The sequence below is a fragment of the Choloepus didactylus genome, chromosome 22, assembly GCF_015220235.1.
Source record: "Choloepus didactylus isolate mChoDid1 chromosome 22, mChoDid1.pri, whole genome shotgun sequence".
Taxonomy (NCBI): Eukaryota; Metazoa; Chordata; class Mammalia; order Pilosa; family Megalonychidae; genus Choloepus; species Choloepus didactylus.
This window is the reverse complement of record NC_051328.1, coordinates 44,089,984-44,106,937: the sequence shown is the minus strand read 5'-3', so window position 1 is coordinate 44,106,937 and position 16,954 is coordinate 44,089,984. Positions and strand designations below refer to the sequence as shown.

At 49.3% G+C, this 16,954-nt stretch overlaps 1 protein-coding gene and 1 long non-coding RNA gene across 6 annotated transcripts in view; one reads left to right on the top strand and one right to left on the bottom strand.

Moving 5' to 3' along the window:
- Positions 1-382: 382 nt before the first annotated feature.
- On the bottom strand, positions 383-3,049 carry LOC119519021. The gene is made up of 2 exons (XR_005213922.1): positions 2,371-3,049; positions 383-2,180 (listed from the first exon to the last, which is right to left on the bottom strand). It is a non-coding gene; the product is annotated as an uncharacterized LOC119519021 (long non-coding RNA).
- Positions 2,883-16,954, top strand: part of ANKRD11 (ankyrin repeat domain 11) — a 238,011-nt gene continuing 223,939 nt past the window's right edge. For 3 of the 5 annotated variants that reach the window (XM_037816497.1, XM_037816499.1, XM_037816500.1), the window contains exon 1: positions 2,883-3,219. The gene's annotated coding sequence lies outside the window, so the exon portion shown is untranslated. Of the gene's footprint in view, positions 3,220-3,591; positions 10,056-16,954 lie in introns of those variants that run through there. The other 2 variants (XM_037816501.1, XM_037816496.1) reach the window with 2 other exon arrangements.

Sequence of the window (16,954 nt, the reverse complement as noted above, 5' to 3'; positions counted from 1 at the left end):
CCTTTGCAGGCACTTCACACTCCTTGTGGGATGCTCCTTCCCCAACTCCCTGGACACCTTATTTCCTCACTGCACTTTCGTCTTGGCTTATCCCAGTCCTCTCTGTCAACCTACCGAACATGGCCCCCCATCCCTTCCATCCTGCATTTAATACCTGGCTCAGAAAGTTCCCAGGCACAGCGTGCCTTTAAAACACCTTAAATACGTGTCAAACGGAGAGCCAAGGCCAGCCCTCGAGCCACCAGACATCTGTGCACCTGCCGCCGATGGTTTGGGTTGTCCCCTTGGCCTAGTGCTGTCCGACAGGAAAAGATGCAAGCCACAGGTGTGATTTAAAATTTTCTAATAGCCTCAATTAAAAAGGAAAAATAAACACGTGAAATGAATTTTAACATTATATTTAATGCAATAAAATATCCAAAATATTATCATTTCAACATATAACATGCAGGAAAACTGAAACATTTTACATGCTTTTCTTTGTGCTTGGTCCTCAAAATCCACTGTGTGTTATATATTTATAGCATATCCCAATTTGGCCCAAGTCCTCAGCTGTTACACATGGCCGGGGGCTACGTTTGGGACAGCACAGACCTGGAATGGCCACATCTCACACAGTTCACCATTTCTCAACCTTTTGACAGCTGCTCAAACATCCATAACTCAGGGAAACTGTATTCAAGTGGCCCCAGGCTGTATTCTTTCATAACCCCATTTCTTTCAAACCCAGGCCCTTCCGTGGTGGCTGGTGAACGTGTCAACCCGCCTGAGGCTCATCCAACCCCTCTGATGATGGACACTTGGCTGCCCTGTCCCTGCGGGTTCCCAGCACTGTGTGTAGCCTGGCCCCTGACAGGCCCTCAGTAAACGGTTGAAATAACACATCAAATGGCTTAATTCTGTCCCTTACCTCCACACTTCTTTTCTCTGTCATATAGTTTTCACTTAATAGCGTCCCTTTCTGTGGAACTTCATGTTTTCAATTTCCAAGGCAAATTACCTTCTTTATTTATACTTCCAACTTTAAGAATATCTGATTGGCTTAGGTCAGTGTTTTTCAAATTTTCCCAAGGATGCGTGCTGTCAGATACCAAAACAAAAACCACCAATTCCTGGTCCCCTCCCATCCAGATTGATTCAGGCGGGCCCTGGGACTCTCAATTTCATCAATTTTACAGAGTAATTTTCACAGTGAGGCAAATATGGGAACCCTGGCTTGGCTGTCTTTTCATGGGTGCTTGTCAGGCCATGGTTGGCTGTTTTTATCAGGTTCCCACCCCCCAATGCAATCAAGTTATTGGGGAAGGGGTGCATCCCAGAGATTGAAAGACTCTTGGTTATTGTTTGGGACAACCTTCTTTTTTTAAAAAAATTCAGAAATCTATTGAATGATAGTATATATATGCAATACTTCCACCGACCTTCCAACTGCCATGCACTGTTTTAGAGGTTTCACATATTCCTCACTTAATTTTCCTGATGACCCTATGACAGAAGTGCTGTTTATTGCTCCCATTTCCCCCAAAAAGAAACCTAGCCTGTGAGAGCTAAATTAAACACCGAGGGTCAGCAGGACTGCGCGCAGGGCTGGGATGGGAACCCCGACAGCACAACAGGAGGTCGTCTTACTATCCTGTGCTAAGTGGCAATGGTGGCCTTAAGGTCCTGTCCTTGCTGGAATTTGCGATTCCATGATTTCACAGTCTGAACCCCATAAATATTTTTCTTACCAGATGTCAATAAAATACAGGGTATGAAAACAAAGGAGCATTGTTTCTACGCATCCGGCTTTCCTGGTTTAGCTGTTCTGGACAAATACACACATGCATTTAAAACAACCCAGATGTACCACTGGCTTGATAAGTTTAATTTTGGCTCAAATCTGCAAACAAAATAACTACTGTTAAATCACCATCGAACAATTTCACATTTTGTGTAACTAAAAGTGAAATAAAAGACCATCTGCTTCCCCTCATAAATTATAACTTTCATTCGCCAAGGTACCCCACCTTTCCTTTATACTAGATAAGCAACGAGAACGCCTCGTGGATGTTTCCGATTTACGGGAAGCTTTCTCCGAGGCCGACAGGGTCTCCAGACGCGAGCAGAGGCGACCTGCCTGCACGGTGTCACCAACAGCGAAGCGGAGACTTCCATGCACCGTTTCGTCTCACAACATCCTGTATCACAAACGCGGAAAAGGGAGCGCTGGGAGGGATGGGACGAGCCTCCCGAACACTCCCGAGGCTGAGGACGGTCGGGAAGGGCGTTCCGAGGTCCTGAAAGGGGCGAGTTCCGAGGCTGGGGACTCCCTCCCCCATGTTCTCTGTTCCCCGGAGAGCCTACGCGCCCGCCAGCCCGAGACCTCACCAGAGGAGACTCGCCCCAGAGTCTCGGGACACCGTCCTCCCGGGCCCCGGCGGCGTCCTGCCAAGCTGAGCATCGCTGACGAGGGCCGCGTCTGCGGGCGCAGACCTGGTCCCTGAAGACGAGCAGCGGGCAGGAGGGACGGCTCCACGACGAGCAGGATCTGCAGTCCGCACTGCCGACATTTCATCCCCGATGTCCACCAGACCCGATTTCTCTTCCAGTCTCCTCTTCACTTCCGGCACTTGGAGCGCCCAATCATGATCTCCGAGAACGAAAGACTCACCTCCCCCTCCCTTTGCGATGCAGGCAGCCAATCCAGTGGCCGGCTACCCCACGCCCCGTGCGACCCTACGCACGACCCTGGCCAATCACCACCGGGACGTCCGCCCAGTCCCGCCTCAGGCGGGTCACAGGCCTGCCCGACGCCGTGACGTGCGCCGCCGCTGGTGCTCGGCCGGGACGGACCAATGGGGGTGGCGGACACGGCGAGCCAATGGGCGGCAGCGTCTCAAGCGCCGGGCGCCCGCCGCCGCCGCCGCCGCCGCCGGGTCCTGGAGCCAGAGGCCGCCGGGAGACTGCGCGATGGAGCGAGGGCCGCAGCCAGGGAGGCGCCGCCGCCGGGCCCGCGGCCAGACACCCCCGCAGTAGCGCCCCGCGCGCCCCCGCGCCTGGGGGCCTCGACCCCCGACCCGGCCCGCGCAGCCTCGGCCCGCGCTCGGAGACCGCGCCGCCGCCTTCCCGCCCGGGCCGCGCGGCCCGGAGCCGCGCCGGGGGTGCATGGCCGCGCCCGCGCCCCGCCGCTGAGCCCGCGGAGCCCGCGGAGCCGGAGTCGGAGCCGCGCTGCAGCCGGTGAGGGGCGCCGGCGGGCGGGGGGCGGCGGGCGGGGCGGCCCCGCGGCCTGCAGGCCTCCCCGCGGGAGCGGCGCGGCGGCCTGCGGGCGGGCCGGGGGCCGGGAGCGGCGCCGACCTCTGACCCGCGGAGGAGCGCCGTGCGGTCCCGGGCCTCTGCTGCTCTCGCGATTCGGAGGGGCCCGGGCGCCCGCGGCTCGCGGCCGGAGGGAGCGTGGGGGCCGGGCCGCGGGGGCGGGATGCGGGCCCTGCGGGGCGCCGCGGGAGGGGGAGGGGAGGCGGCGGTGGGCGGGGAGCGGCGGCGGCGGCCCTCGGCCTCCAGGAACAATGTGAGACGTTGCCTGAAATGTTAATTTCCGTTCCTCATTTCATCATCCTTGGCAGGGCGGTAGCTGTGTGCGAGTGCGTGCGTGCGTGTGGGGTCGGCCTCGCCACACGGATCCTGTCCCCTCAAGGAGGGGTTGTGGCCTTAAACCTGTACCAGATGCGTTCCCGAGTGAGTCTGTTTTTCTCGCGGCCTGCTCTTTTCCTGGTTCTCCATTAAGGTTTTCTGTTTCTCTGGTGTTTTTGGAAAGCTGGGCTTTCACAGCAGCTTCCAAGGAGTTTTGGAAGAGGCTTGGAGAGGTGAAGCTGGCCTAAGAGGGCCCTGTGTTTTCAAAACAATTTCTAACAGTGAAGGCATAGTTTACTAAGGATTCATGGTTTCCGCAGCTTATGAGAATGGTTTTATATCCACTTGCAGGAACAGGGTGGCTTGCAGATCTCTTTGTAGAGAAATCGGGTTCCAGGCTTTCTTATACAGAAGTCTGGTGGGAGTTTCCTGCAGTGATTTGAGAACCTCAGCGATCCTTTTCCACTGAGAGATGCAAGCGGGTGCCGTTGTTCAACTGCAAAACAGTATTTTGGTCCTTTGGAAGGATGATGAGATGTGTTCAGCAAAACTGTGTCCGATGATGTTACTTGTGAGAACAGTGCGATAGGAACAATGAGTAGGCTGGGTGCAAACCCAGCCCCTGGCATCACTTGAAGACTTCTAATTCAGGAACCCTGTTTATTTGTTGCCTTTGGGGCCCTGATTTCTCTTAAAAATTTAGCTGGCTGTTCTGGAGGACCTAGAGTCTTGTTTGTGTCTTCTGAGAATGATTGCACAAGTACTCTGATACTACTTTGCAACTATAGTAAAAAAAAAAAAAAAAAAAAAGGAAAAACATCTTGCTCAACTTTGATTGTGAACCTCACACTGGTGCCTCCTCCCCCGCCGTCCATTCAGCTGTTTGCTGCCCCTTCCCTCCACTTTGGAGCAGCATCTCATCTGATAGGCTGGCCTTTCCCAATGGACTGGGATGGGAGGGAACAAAGACCAAGTTGCTGTGACATTTTTCTCTGTTCTTTGTGCCTTTTGCATTAGTTGAGTGAAAAGCTACTCCAAAAAATATTGCTAAATTTGACCCACACTTGAAACTTTCAGCAGTTTGTTTTTAAAGGCGTTGTGTAGGCTTGAATTCCTCATCTGCAGTTGTGGTTTGCGTCAGCCTTCTAGCTTGCAGCGCTGCTGTCAGACGCCTTTCCCGGGCCCTTGGGCGGCCCTGTCGTCCCCCAAGCAGGGTGGCTGCTGTGGACCAGGGGTCGCTGTGGCAGCCATATCTCAGTGTTGAGACAGTGACAAACGAACGCTACAAACGCAGCTGAAGTAACTAGGCTGTTTGTACTTGAGGATATTTTTCCAGAAGCTTTGTGTGCCCTGAGTTCCTAAGCAGATCTGAAGTAGGAAGGTTGTGTTTCCTCACACATACGAGGGGAGTTACTTTGCATATGGGCATTGAGCCCGCTGTCAATTAAATAACGTAATTAGAAAGTGTCAGTAAATGCTGGTTTGAGAATCATCTGTGTTTGTTGCCAAAATAAGTGTTTCCATCCGTCCATTATCCTGTGTAAGTCTCTTCATCTCTTAAATTGTAAGTGTAATGGATGAGCTTCTTTTAATAGTAAGATATTTGGTAGTTAATTGGTGAAAATGGCAGTGCACTGCTTGCCTGACCATACACTGTCAGTTTATTATTGCACTTTAGCCAGTGCTGTGGGGGGATTGAGCGTGGCCTGTTTGATATACTTTTTATAAAAATGGAGTGAACTCAAATAACTAGAAATATTTTTTCTGTGCATTCTCTTAATTTGAATTTTAACTGGCATTTCTGTGCACTTCACCTCTTCCAGTTTTATCTTAAGTCCTCAGCTCCTGTTACTCAGGCAGTGAGAGGGAGAGTGGCGGAGAAACTTCCCGGCTTAGGAAGTGCCCCTTTTAACGCCCGCATTGCTGATTCTGATTTGGACCTTTCTCTACCAAGTGCGTGTTTTGGTGTGATAGACCTCGTTCGTGGCATCTTTGAAGATGGAGTTAGACTTGGCAGTGCACTTAGGTATCTGTTGTTATTCTCTGCTTTTCTTAGCTCTCCTTCACCTTTTCGTATTTAAAATTTTCTTTGTAGTTCACCTTTGGACCGAATAGTATTTTATGTATGCGGTAGAAATACAAATGTTATTTTTAGAATAAAGCCCAAAATGATTACCGGTACCTAATCCTGGTTGACCTTGGGTGACCCAGTGGCCATCTCCCCTTCCTTGGTCACTCTCCCTCTTTACTCCTTACGCTCTGGCAATGTTGGCTTTTCATTTCCCAGACTGGCTGGGCACCTCATTTTCTCCTGGCCTCCATGCAGACCGATCAGGGCCCTGCTGAGTGCTGTGTCTATCTGTCCTGCTGACTGCTGTGTCCATCTGTTGCCTCCCGTGCAAGTCCCTCCTCCCCCCAGGATGACTTACTCAGCCTTTGGGTCTTGCTTAAATACTCCTTCCTTATGGGGAGCCTTAGTCACCACTCCCAGGGAAGGTGGCCCCCACACCTTGTTACGTCAGCATAGAGCTCACCGGGACGGTTTATCAACTGTATACCTCTTGGTTTCATGTCTGTCTTCCATGATGGAAGGGCTGTCAGCTTAATTTGGATCGCGACCCGGGCCCAGCCCAGGACAGGACGCCGTAGTCATAGAAGTTGCTCAAGAAATGTTTGTGAAGGAAAGAAATGTTGTAGGTTATGTAATCTGCTCTTTAAACTTCGGATGACTTTATCAGAATGTTGCCATGCTCGAATAAGCCTTCCATCTGTATTTGAGTAATTTTGAAAGGGGAAATTTAGGATCATGAACTTCCATTTACTTGATTGACTAGAAATTGTGCCATGTGAATTTCAGCCATTTTTTCTGTGTGTTTCTTCACAAACTTGCCTTTATAATTTAGGTAAAGGTGTGGGATTAGCTTTCAAAATTGGGACAGAACAAGAGGTAAAGTAAAATAATTAAAGGGAACGGTTGTCTTTGTCAGAAGGAAATGCTTCCTGTTAAAGAAAATTTTAATAGGACTGCTGCTTTTTGGGCAAAATAGAGGTCCGGAAGCAGTTCTTTACTCTGATTTCGGTATACTTTCCGCAAAGGTTTCAGTGCGGCGCAGGCTGTGTGAAACGGAAGGCCTGGCTGCTGTCGCTTCTGGTGGGGACATAAGTGTCTCACTGAGGACTGGAGCACCTTCTGGCCAAATGCAGTGGGAGTAGTTAGTGGCTTAGCATTATGAGAGTTTTAGCATTTTAATTAAGAAAAAAATGACGTATTTGGAGGGAAGTATACCAGAATGGGGCTGTGTGTTATTTTCCTCCACTTAGGTTTATGTCTTCTAAATGTTCCTTAGGGAACCTGTTATGTAAATAGCAAAAAGGTTGCTATTAAAAAAACACTGAACTTGGGTGATAGAGGCCTGGGTTCTTGGTTTTGTAACAGTAGGTTGGATTTGTGTAGCTTTACTGTCTGAGCTTTTTTGTTTATTTTTTTTGGGTAGCAAGAAGTGAGGGATGGGAGTTGGTTGGTTGGGTTGGAAGCATTTAAAATCACTATTCTAAGACTAAGAAATCCCACAGTTGTAAAGCTGGCTCTGTGAATAAAGAGTTAAGTGAAGTTTCAGTGTGAAAATGAAAGAAGTCTGTCCTTTTAATTTGTGGTGGCTAAGATGTCTCAGGGGCTGGGACAAAGTAACCCTTCTGCCCACCCCTGTTTTTCCTTCTTCACCTGTAAGGCCCAGGCTGCAGCTGCTGACTGGGCCGCAGGCAGCTGTCTGCATTGCCCACTGTTGGGCTCAGGGCGAGGCCTGGGCTCCCTCCCCGTCCTGCCCTTGGCGTCTGTACAGTGAGTTATTCATTATCCTGAAAATCTCACTGCGCTCTTTCTTTCCACTTGGGAAGAAACCAGTGTGCACCTGTTCATTCCTTGGAAATCGTGGTCATTTCTCAACACAAAATATTTTTGATCACTTAAATTTTTTGTCAAGATTGAGTAAAATTCATGAAACTTTTCCCCGCATACTTGTTTAACTCTAAAAAAACGGGACCTTTACGAATGGCTGAAGTTGAAACTGAACTTGTAAATGCTTAAGATTAACTTTGTTATATCTGAAAATTTTCATCTGAAATGTAGCAAATAGGTCTTCCTTCTTTTCTCCCCTGGTTAATAGTCAGTGTCCCTTTCTCTGTCCTCCCAGTGCAGCTGTGTTTAGACTGTGGCCCTGGAGTGTGGTGTCCTGGAGTAATGGGCTCTTGTGAGCAACAGGAAGGTCGTAAGGCTTTGACCAAAGTTTTGATTAGCTCTTTTTCTAGTTATATTTAGCAAAATAAACACAAAAGACTTTCCCTTCATATAGGATGATAATGTAAACTTGTGGTCCTTATGGTTATACCTTTTGAGTGCACCTAAAATGGGGGAGGGTTAGAGAAGCAGCAAGGACCTTGTCACTTAAGAAATTAGACCTTGTTAGTGTGCAACATGCTTCTAAATGTGGTTTCACTTCCTGCAAAACAGGAAGTAAAAATAAAAAACCAAAAAAAAAACCACACAAAAAAAACAAACCCAAAGTTACACTTCTGAAAGAATTGGCTTTTTTTTTTTTAAATTACTAAAATGTCTGGATAATTTAAGGATATGGGAAAACTTTAAAAACCTTGCTGTTTTGGATGCTTACAAAGAAGAAAATCCAGCTTTTAGGATTCTGAAAAATGTTTCTAGAACTTGTAGTGTTAGTTTGTTCCACAACCTCACTTTTGATTCTGATTTCAAGGAATTGTTAGACTTTGTGAATCTTTTCTTTGCTAGAGTTGTATGTTTTGTTCCTTATGTATTTAAATTACTACATAGGTATTTTTATTATTTTGAGAATAGTTCATCTGAAATTTGAGTTTAATATATTAACCATACTAAAATTCAAAACACTTTCTTATAGGAAAACCTTCCCTAACACATGAGAGAGGTGATCTTTAGATTGTGACCTCTGTCTTTTAGTATGAAACCTAGAACAGTGATGTGTACTTTCACTCGTAGCTTAAGCACTTTTCAGCAGATGTAACTTTAATGAGATTTACATGTGAACTTTCTCTTCGGCTGAGATGATTAGATCTGATTCCAGTAAATTTGATTACTCATCAGATGTCTCTTTTTTAAAAAAACGAAAACTTGAAGTAGTAACTTTAATCTTTGAAAAAAGGATGTTTAAGCAGAGATGAATGTTTTAGAAAATGAGAGAAAATATCTTATACTTTAACCCATACCCTCTTCTGCTTTTCCTTGATGCCGCCTTCTCTGTCCCCATTGTTGGTTCAGGGGGAATGGGGGATAGAGGGTACATGGAGGGCAGGTAAAAAGGGGTGATTGAAGGAGGAAATAGAAGGTGGAAAGGAAAACAGGCTTTCAGAATTTGGGGAAATACCTATGGTTTTTATGTTTCGCTGCCATCCTAGGTGTGTTGCTTTTCTGTTGCTGCTGTAACATGTTACTACAAACTTAGCTTAAAACAGTTTAGATTTGTTTAAGGTCTGTAGGTTGGAAGTCTCACCCTGATCACAGGCTCCCGGGGAGAGCCCGTCTTCTTGCTTTTCCGGCTTCTAGAGGCCGCCTCCTGCCTTCCCTGGCCAGCGGCCCCCTCCTCACCATCAGAGCCAGCATGTGGCATCCGCCGACTGTTCTTCCTGAGCACGTCTTCCTGAGGCTTCCACCTGCTTCTTCCGCTGAGGGGGCCCTTGTGATTAAGCGGATCCCTTGGTCATCCAGGACACCCTCCCCCTCTGTTGATGAGCGCTCACCTTCCTCTTTGCCACGTACCCTGGCCGTCTTCAGGAGGCAGTTCTGCCTGCCACACTGGATTCCTTGGACCCCATTAGAGCAGACGAGGACGAGGTTGGGGTCAGGTGACCGCGCAGCTGTGCAGGCTCCTCCAGGAACGCGGCCGTGCTGCGGTCAGGTGACCGCGCAGCTGTGCAGGCTCCTCCAGGAACGCGGCCGTGCTGCGGTCAGTCAGTGCAGTGTGGCTTGTGGGGGTTGCTGAGCATGCTGGACACATTTTGTTAAAGATAAACTTTTAGTTTGGGAAATAATTTTAAATATACAGACCAGGTGCAAACATAGTACAAAGTTCCGTGGTGCCATTTGTCCAGTCTCCCCTGAGACAGCAGCTTATGTGGCAGTGGTTAGCTAACCTAAGAAATTAGCGTTGTCGCATTGCTCTTAGCTAACCCCCAGACTTTATTCTGGTTTCACCAGTTTTCCCACCAGTGTCCTTTTGCTGTTCTGAGATAGAGCCGCGGACAGCGTGGTGCCCCGCTTCGGACTGCTTCGCTCGTCTCCTGACGGTCGCGCTTTTCGTCGCCTTGGCAGTGTGAGGAGCGCAGGCCTGTTGCCGCCCCCTGCTTGGCACAGTTGGAAAGCCTTCCATGGCTGGCTTCTGGCTTACGTGACTGATTTTCCACAGGTAGCCTGCTCTGTCATGGGAGAACATCTCTGTGTGTGTTTTCAACCAGAGTGAGTTCCATGCATCAGGGAGCATGCTAAGACTGGGGAACCTAGCTTTTCCTGTGTGTGTGCTGTGTTTCCTGGCTGCCTGTGGTGTGCAGGATGCGCTGGAGGAAGCGCAGTGGGGCCTGCACGAGGCCTGCGCTGAGCATGCTGCCCAAGGGGACGGGTCACTTGCCTGGCGCCGGCTGTGCTGAAGACTGGTGCGAGCGAAGTGCTGGTGGAGTTTGCAGGAGAGGGGCCCCTCTGGCTCTGAAACCTGGAAGGCCTGGTGGAGTGCGCTAAGCAGTGCTTTTAAAAAGAGGTGGCATCCTGTGCAGGAAGAGCAAGTCAGGCGGTCTTAGGAGGAGGGTGGCCCAGGACAGAGGCTGGGATGGGCACCCAGACCTGTTGGAGGTGCAGCCCACGGAGGAAGGGCGTGGCAGGGAAGGTGGCGAGTGGATTGGGGTCCTGTTGAGCAGGGCCGGGAGACGGAGCCCCAAAGTGGTCTGCCCAGGAGGGGCCTTGGGTTTTTTTGAGGTGGGAAATCTGTCAGTGTGACAGTGGGGGGTAGGCCAGGTCCAAGTCAGAATGACTGGTGAGTGGATTGGCTTTGCCTTAACCCCGCTCGTGGGGATATAAACGAGGAGGTGGTGTCTAGGAATTTGGTGGGGAGACTCCAGTCACCCTGGTCTCTGGTGTGATGGGAGAGGGCGTGTCACGGCCCTGTTTTCTCAGTGCTCTCACCCCATCATCCCCTGCTTTGGGAAGAACTCCAGGTTTAAAAAGATGTGTCACTGGAAACACAGAGAGTAGGAAAGCTGTGTTCTGGGGAAAAATGGAAGTTAGAAGTGGACAATGGGCGTTACAATTTACTGTAGAAATTATACGTGAATTAAATGAATGGCGGAAATACCCATCCCAGAAAAGTGACGGGGAGCAGAGGACATGCGTCTCTCGGGCAGCGGGGTGCGCTCACCACACTCAGCCTGTACAGTGGCCGCGTGGGCACGCTGTGAGGGCTATGGTGCGTTGGTTCAGAGTGGGGGGCGTGGGACAGCGGGCCCCGAGAGGAAGGAGGCAAGCGGGAGGACAGGTGTGGGGGCACGGGCAGTGGTGCTCTGTTCTCTGCCCTGGGGTGTGGGCCCCGCTCCCGGCTGTCCCTGCTCTTGTGGGCGTTCGTCCTGGTGGGCGACGGGCCTGCTGCGTTGAGGAGGTGGAGTGAGGGGGTGTAGCTCCGGCTGTCTCAGGGGAGGCCAGGGAAGCCCCTGCCAAGCAGCACCGCTGTGCCCCAGACGAGGCCTCCTGGTCCTTCCCTCAGGAGTTTCAGGGAAGAGTACAATCCGGAGACGGGGGTGGTAGACTCAGGCCTTGCCTGAGGGGCTGAACGCTGGGGCTAGAAAAGCAGGCTTCTGCCCAGAGGCAGGCAGAGCAAGGGACAGTGACCCTGCTACTTGCCCAGATGTATGTTAGACCATCTTTTTTTTTTTTTTGTAGTCCCTGAAGTTCAAGGCACAGGTCATTTGATACCCAATTAATTGTTTGAAAGATCAGCATTAAAAGCTTTTAAAAGGGCTGTGGTCTGAGAAGAGAGTGATACCTAGCAGGAGATATTTAATTCCTTATGCAGGAAACTTCCCTGTGTCCACCTGCAGGCTGACGGAGGTGGCCTTTGTCCCGGGCGTGCCCTGACCGTGGTGCCTCGGCCTGCGGGGCAGGAGGGTGGTATCTGGCCTGGAGCGGCTGCGAGGCCGTCTCGGGTGCTTGTGCTGTTTCTGTCAGGGTCCTAAGTCACATTTAGCTTAACTGCAGTTGCAGAACTAAACGGAGTGTGTTTTTCTGTTTGAGACAGACTGTTCTGATGGGAGGCGCTCTTGAGGGGGGGCCCTGGGCTGAGGGAGGGGCTCGCCGCAGGTTCTCTGGGGGTGGGGGTGGGTGTGCGTCCATGTCTTTGTGTTTATCTTCACATGAACTGTCCATAATTCTAACCCCTTGGTTGCCAACCCCGCCCTCTTGTCAGAGCACTTTGCTGTTTCTGCTGGTTGGCACCTGTTATACCTCCTGAGGTAGAGAATCCTTCTCCCATTTTCACGGTGTCGCGGTGGTTTTCCCAGACCCTGGGTGTAGAAGCTGAGGAGCAGTGCCATCTGGGAGCTGCGTGCAGCGGGACGGTGTGGGTCTGGATGGCTGGCCTTTCTCGAGATTCTCGCTTGCAGACCTGAACCTCGCTTGTTGTTTCTTGGTTTTGTCGCCTTGTGCTTCCACAGGTTTATCCATGTTTTTGAGGGCTGTGCCTCCATGAGTCATGTTAAGTAAAGTTAAGATCAAGGGGCAGATTGAGGCTGTTTGGGTTTGAAGTGTTTGCACTGGGGCTGAAGTCAGTCCCTCCTGGGCTCTGTGTCTAGGTGGGGGACCCGGCCGGGCCCCCCAGGCCTCAGCCTCCCCCTGTGGTGCCTGCATCCGGGGACAGGGCAGGTACTGAGCAGAGCACAGGAGCCCCTGGCTGCTGGTTTTGGGGTGGCGGCCTCCTGCATGGGCGACCTCCGAGGGAGGCTGGAGGCCGTGCCAGCAGCTGCCCATTCTGGGCAGTGGCCCCGCATGCACGTGTTTTTCCGTCTGTCTGTTTTCAAGATTTTAAAATGAAAAAGTCAAGTCGTACAGTGCAATGTATGTATATAGGAATAATGCAAGATATACACAAGACACATCTGCGCCTCTTTTTTTTCTCCTTGGCATTACAGATTAGTACAGTAGAAAAGTTTTTAAGAATAGTCAGTGAGTGAAATGAAGTCTGATTTCCTGGATCCCTGAGGTGTTTCAGAACCGCAGCACCTGGGTCCCACCCACACTCTCTGGTGATTGAGGGAGACTTGTCCAGGGGTGCTCAGCTTAGTGGGTGGGGGCTGAACCCAGAACCTCGTGTCCTGACCAACAGCTGAGAGCACTTTTTAGACTTTCCATGTAAATGTCTGTCATTGGTGGTTAAATTTCCTGGACAGTAGTTTTGCTCCTGAAAAAGGTGATTCTCTTTGTCATCTAATAAGTTTTGGAGCTGATAGAAGGCTCACACCGTTCCTTTTTTTCTGAAAGAAAGAAATACACAGTTTGATTTGGAAGCTGGGGTGTAACTCAGAGAAGGAGATGCTCGTTGTTGGTGGTTGATGCTGTCTGGTGTTAGCTTCCATGAATAGATTCTTGTGGCACTGCTCTCTGCATTTTGGGGAGCACAAGGGGTTAGGGCATGGTATCGTTTTAGGGCCCACCCCTCATGGGCCGGTTGGTCAAATGTTTAGAGCTGATTAAGTAATAATCACTTTACATTTGGAGCTTCAGTTCTTTCCAGATATTAGTGAATTCATACTAATATTCTATTGGCATGCTATTGTTGGTGTTTTTCTCTACTTGTTTCCTGGCCCTTTGTTTAATAAGATTGGTATGCTCGCAAGGTTTAGCTAATACCTAACTAATACCTAGTACTCGGAGTGCCGTTTGACATGGTCATTACTGGGGAGTGTCATGGCTTCTCAGCCTTTCCCTGGCACAGTTGGAGCTCCCCGGTGCCCACCCCCCACAGCTGCTGGAGTGCCAGTCTGTCTGCATGTGCCATGGCTTCACAGGGTCACTTAAAAGGCAACAGCCTACATATATTCTACAAAAGCAAACACTGAGTGCTGATGTATCTAGAGAAGTGTATTTTTACAGGCTGCTTTAAGTAGCCCTCATTTTATTGAAAGTCATTTCCGAGTAGTAAGGTACTTTTTGTATCAGGTCATGTTTGTGTTATACAACCAGGCGACCCTGTCTTGTAACTGCTGTTCTGTGGGTGACGGCCCCTTTCCTGGAGGTCAGTTATCGTCAGCAGAGATTGTCCAGGGCATGCGGCTGGTGGCGCTGTGTGTCCGGCCTGCCTTATTTGGTCCTGTTGGCAGCTCGTTCTCTGATGTGAGAGGTGTGGGAGGAAGGGGTTCTCATTGAGCCTCAAGAACTGTGTGTGAGAAGTCCCGATGAGAAATGTCCTAGGAAGCACTTGTCAGCGGTTGTCATGTCCTGCACCTAATGGCACAAGGACCCTGAGAGTGTCCTGGGCTTCGGGGCAGCTGCACGCTGGGTTCTGGGACCAAGCAAGTGTGAGGATGGAAGTGGATTCCCACACCGCGTTGGTGGCTTGTGCTGACAGCTTGTCCAGGATGCTTCCTGGGGCCAAGAGGTCAGCGGGGTGTTCTTTGAGGGCCTGGTGAGCCCTGGAAGCTGCATAAACAGAAGATGAGGGAGAGCCTTGAAGCACTGAGACGGGGGTCTAGTGAGCACGCAGTGGGGAGGATTCTGCATGTGCTCGTCTTCCGTTCCCGCCAAGGTTTGGAGTAGAATGTTTGCTTTTTTTTTTTATAGATTTGATGGACTTTGGAATTTTGTCTTTTACTTGTCTTCCGGCTTGTCCTTTTTTCCCTTCTTGTAGTCAGATGTACGTAAGGGCGATAATTCATAGGTGCGTTCCCTGCTCCTCGGCTGCTGGAGGAGAAGTGTGGTTTTCCGCGCTGTGCCTGTCTGCCCAGGGCCATGGCAGGTGCATCCCAGGACCAGGCAGGCAGGCCGAGGGGAGCCGTGGCTGTCTCAGTGTCCACGGTGGCCTCTGCTCCTCAGAGGCTCGGAATTGTGAACAGTGCATTTAACAAAGACAGTGCTTATGAACTATTCTTGAAAGTTAAAACAGAGTTAACTTACTTAAGCACTTCTCATGTTCAACCATTTTTTCTTTTTCTTCTTTTATTTTTTTGAAGCCATAATAAATTGGAATTGAAAGAATACATAGAAAGCAACAAATATTAGGCCTGATATTTAACATTTAAAATTTACCACTTATATTTAATATTTCCAAAGCTATTTTACTGTGACTTATTTTTGCATTAAGCATAACTAATCCAAAGATATGTGATTACCAGTACTCCAAAAACTTGAAGAAGTAAAATACATGCAATTCAGGGATAGAGAAATGGTGATTGGTTATGTTCCTCCCGTGACGTCACATCTGCAGGGTTCCACCATCCAGTGTGGCTGAGTCACAAGTTTGTCGAGGAGAAAAGGCCATGGCCTTGAAAGCATCATTCCAGGTCACCCTTATCAAGAGAATTTCCATCGTCTGTTTCTTGTAGGTAGGGAGACACTTGAGAGCAGGCCTGTCAACTCAAGGAAGAAAAAAGCCAGTCAGGAAGGGGTGCTCCTCCCCGGGCACTGGGGTCATAGCCACATCTTCTGGAAATGGTGTAGAAAGTTCTTGAGGCATTGTGCTGATTTTGCCATTTATTTGCTCATTTTTAGCTGGAGCCCTCTCCAAGAACTCTTTGGTGTTGGAGAGAGTTGTAAAAGGTGCAATAATAAGAAGCTACTGTCTCTGTTCATCTCTGAAAAGTCAGAAGTGATAATACTTAGCTTCTGGGTGAGCTTCTGATCGAGTCTGAACTGGTGTCTGGCCTAGAAGTTTACACTGCTGGGTGTTCTCCAGAACTTCCCCCGGGGCTTCCCCCAGGTCCTCGGACTCCTGTGTCCATGGGTGGGGGGGCGAGCATGAGGACAGGTTGATGGGGTGTGCTCCCTGCTCTTTGCTAGTGGACATGTCTGTGTTTCCTCCACTCTCTCCAGGGGGATGAATAGTCTTTTGTCAGGTTCTTGGTGGGCTTCTTGGGCAGACTTTCCAGATAGGGGCACACGTATTTGAGTCTGAATTGGAGCACATCTTGGGCCCTGCTTCATATGCAGTCGTCTATGCATCGGAAGGCTTGGCTGACGCTGGAACAGTCACCAGCACATTTTTTAGAGGAGCATTGGTTTTTGTGTTTTTATTAAAAATGCATCACAGTAGACAATGGTAAAATGAACATCCTGTATGCATCATTTAGATTTAACAATCATTGTTTTACGTGTTTGCGTCTTTATTAAGTTTTGTGTGTGCGTGTATGTGTGTATGCATGCGGGGCTTCTTTTTGGGGAGATGAAAATGTTTCAAGATTGTTTGTGGTAATGGACACACATTCTGTGAACCCACCTTTCAACAGGTGACTTATGTGGTGTGTGAATTATACCTCATGAAGTTGTTCAGTAAAAGAAGATGACGTAGAGATGGATGAGGCGCAGTCCCCAACTCAGCACTGAGGGCGTGCCTGGCCCCTGCTGGGCTGTCCCCGCGGCTCAAAGCGCTGTCTTCCCAGCAGCTGCTGACGCCAGACTGACGCCCCCTTTCCACCCGGATCCTGCTCTCACTGCTCACCTAAGTCCTGGTGGCTTTTCTTTTTTTTCAATTTTAATTCTGTTAGAGAAGTTGTGGGTTTACAGAACAAGCAGCGCATAATGCAGGGTTCTGTTCCTGTCACCTTGCCTTGTGTGGGACGCTCTCTGCGGTTGACAGGAGCACATTTTTACACTGTCCTGTCAACTACAGTCCATGGTTTAGCTTTGGGTTCACTGTGTTGTGCACCTGCATGGATTTTTTAAATTAAATTTTTAGTCTAGTTCCATGTATACAACCTAACAGTTCCCCCTTTAATCACATCTAGATAATAATTCCTGTTAAATACGTTCACAGTGTTGAGTTACCATCACCATCATCCATTACCAAAACTTTTCCATCGCCCCAGATAGAAGCTTTGTACCTTTTAAGCCTTAACTCCTTAAGTGTTAAGCATTTTAATATAAATTATTACTCTTAAAATTTGAGTGTGCACCTCTTTAAATCAGGCCATTCTCTCCTACAATCCCATTACCTGTGTCACACTTAACAAAATTCAGAATAATTCTCTAAAATCTAATAAAGTGGTTAGGGAGTACTTTTAAGAATTGATTTTGTAAGCACTTATTTGTTCAGGAAACTTGAGCAAAAACAAAAAA